The following is a 3070-nucleotide window of genomic DNA, read 5'->3' as shown; positions in this document are numbered from 1 at the left end:
CTTATGAAAAACAAGCAAAAGAAAAAGGTAAATTTTGTATTATTTTTAGTGAGGCAGGCTCTTAAGTCCATTACGTATGAGGGAGGACATCCCTTGGTGAGGACACTGAGGGATTATATAAAGGAGAAGGTAGAAAGCGGCCTGGGTCCCGTATATTAGAGACTATTCCACATTTTCCTAATGTGAATGAGGAAAAGTCATGAAACTCCAATCAAGAAACATGACCTGAAAAAGCTGTTTCACCGTTTGGACGGATTGTCTCCACGGGTAAACAACTAAGGTAAAGTACGTACCAGGGGACATGGCACCTACTGTCTTGCTAAATTCAAAAACCGTGCTCGTGGGTTTTCTCGGGGTTCTCCCGTTTCCTCCCACTTTCTTCATTCCACCATTTCATTCATTTCTCATCATCACCGTCTCCTTTAGCCTAACCGGCATAACCGTAAGACGTAAAACTTAGAGATTTCGTTTCATTTTTTGTCTTGCTAAATTTTCAAAGCTATTCTTTCTTTCTTCCAGCAATTTTTCTAAAAGTGGTTTGCGTGCCATCAAATAAAAATGCGACAACGCCATTTCGGCATACGCAGGAAGGCCATTTATATTGTTTGTGATATAGAACCCCAAGCATTCAGAAAACACAAAGTGTAGCACATTCATGCGAATTCAGGCTTGTCTGGCATTTTTGAGTCTAGTTAGTCCAAATGACTTTCACTGAGATGATATTATCTCAGATTGTCGTACCATAAACCCTCTGTAATGATTCTGGCCAGAAATGTCAGATAGTTGGAGGATGTTTTCTCCAGTTTCCTTCTTCTGGTTGTAACATGAGTGTTCTTTTGTTCCTCTCTGAGAATACTGGAAGCGAATTTCGTTGATACACTCCACCCCTAGATCTTCTTGTGTGATAGATAAGATTTTGAGCAGATGGTAATTATTAACTCCCCGGAATTTCACGGACAGTCAATTTTCGATCGGATCTTGCCAATGCACTTACCTGGCGAATTTGCTTTTCATACTGACTCACGGACGGACGACCAGGACGAGGATCATCATCAACAGAGATTGTCGCAGAGTGAAAACGTAAAACCACTGAAAAGTTGCTGTGAGACTCATTGATATATTAGGGAATACTACTTGCAATGCTTCGTACGTATCTGTAGCCGATTTTCCGTTAAAACAAAATTTAGTACAGATTCGCTGTTCCTTTCGATCACCCATTTCACAATCTGACACTGATCATATAACATACTGCACACAATCACGTCTCACTTAACACTGCCTGGGCTCAGGTGGGAGATATCGCTGTGACTCGTCATAAAACTTTATACGTAAAGTGGGACATGCACCTAAAGTGAGAATCCGAGCTACAGTTAATACTTTTTGGGGAAAAAATAATATGAGGCTTTAGTGAATAGTCCTTGTATTGTATTCTGTGTTATTAAAGTTACTTTATAAAGTAAAAGTTTCAGTTCTAATGACAAAGTCAAAGTATTCTATGACATATGGATATTTGAATTTTTATAGTTTAATTAACTAGTCGTTCAAATAATCGGTTATCATTAGATTTAATATTGTCTCTAGATATAACAATCTCTTTCGCTTGGTACGTACCCAGTATGTACCAAGGGACAAAATGACCTGGTCGGTAAAAATTGCTCTGGAATTCATCGAATAGGTGCAATATCCTTGTAACATTTACAGTATGAAGCTGAAACACAAAGTTATCAGGAACACAAGTTATGAGGACCTTGCTGCATAAATATACTACTTCTGTAAAGCAAAATATTAAAAACAAAAAATTTTCTTTTGTTGAGGAACTTCTCAACGAGAATATCGCGCAATCTGGAGTGGCTATCCTCTTGAAGTACTAAATCCCTATTTTAGTCTGTTTGGGATGTCAATGGAAGCGTGACGATAGCCTTTAACATCACTACTACGTACCATCACCAACCTCCGAGAGCTGCTGATCTTAGAATAGGACACTTTAGCACAGGAAATGCTTCAGGAGATCTGATGCACAATATAGGAACTCATACTAGCCGTGAAATCAGGAGATTTCAACAAGAAAAATCGCCTTGAGTAAAATTATACTTAAGGCCAGGTAACAATTCACAATATTGTAATAGAGCCACGTTTTTGATACTCCTTCTCGTTCTATTCAGTTAAAAAAAATACTATAAATCTCTCGCTAATACTTTTTCACTGCCGTGCAAGTAACTTTTAATAATTTGTAACAATGAAAGAATGCCACTTGGATTTTAATAACAAGCTTACTGTAAAACAAGGGGCTACAAAATGCATTGCCACTGAAAATTGAAGTTATGTTCTCTATATCAATATAAAAATATTAATAATAATTCCATTGAACTATTAATCAATCCCCATAAAAAATATAAGTAGCTAAACAATGATAAATAGTGCTTCAATTCGTATTTTTGTCTGCTGTAGTATGTCATAAATAATTGTAAGTCATTTAATTCCTGTTAAGTTTTTATTACAGTTTAGAAGGCCGGAAATGTATTTTTGCAGGCGAGCCCACACAGTGGGGTCGATTTTTGTAAAACTTTGGGAACGAGATCATCTACGTTTGTCAGAAATCATCTAACAAGACATCAATGATGATTTTCGTACAAAAAGGTCTAGAGTTATCGTTCCGTCAGCGTCTAGAAGCTCAAATAGCTCGGATCATACGATAAACTATAGTGATAGTGGAATGAAATGAAATGAAATCTTTGAGTTTTACGTCCCACGGTTATGCCGGTTAGGCTAAAGGAGACGGGATGATAGTGAAGTAATGTAGCTCATACAGTCCTACTACTGAAGAACCTTGAATCCAAATGAACAAAATATCTATTCCCAATGTCCACTATTGAATAGGAAAGTTACGCACTTTTTTAAATGATCTTTCTGCTGGTTTGGTTATATGTGCGCGTACACTTCCTGCAAGGTTCCCGGGTTCGAAATGAAAAATGAAATCTTTGAGTTTTACGTCTCACGGTTAAAGTGGAAGGAAACGTGAGAATCCCAAGAAAACCCACGCACACGGTGTTTGTCCATCACAAAGTCCCGG

Source organism: Thermobia domestica, chromosome 13 (genome assembly GCF_964235325.1).
Source record: "Thermobia domestica chromosome 13, izTheDome1.hap1.1, whole genome shotgun sequence".
Lineage (NCBI taxonomy): Eukaryota > Metazoa > Arthropoda > Insecta > Zygentoma > Lepismatidae > Thermobia > Thermobia domestica.
This window is presented reverse-complemented; position numbering follows the sequence as displayed.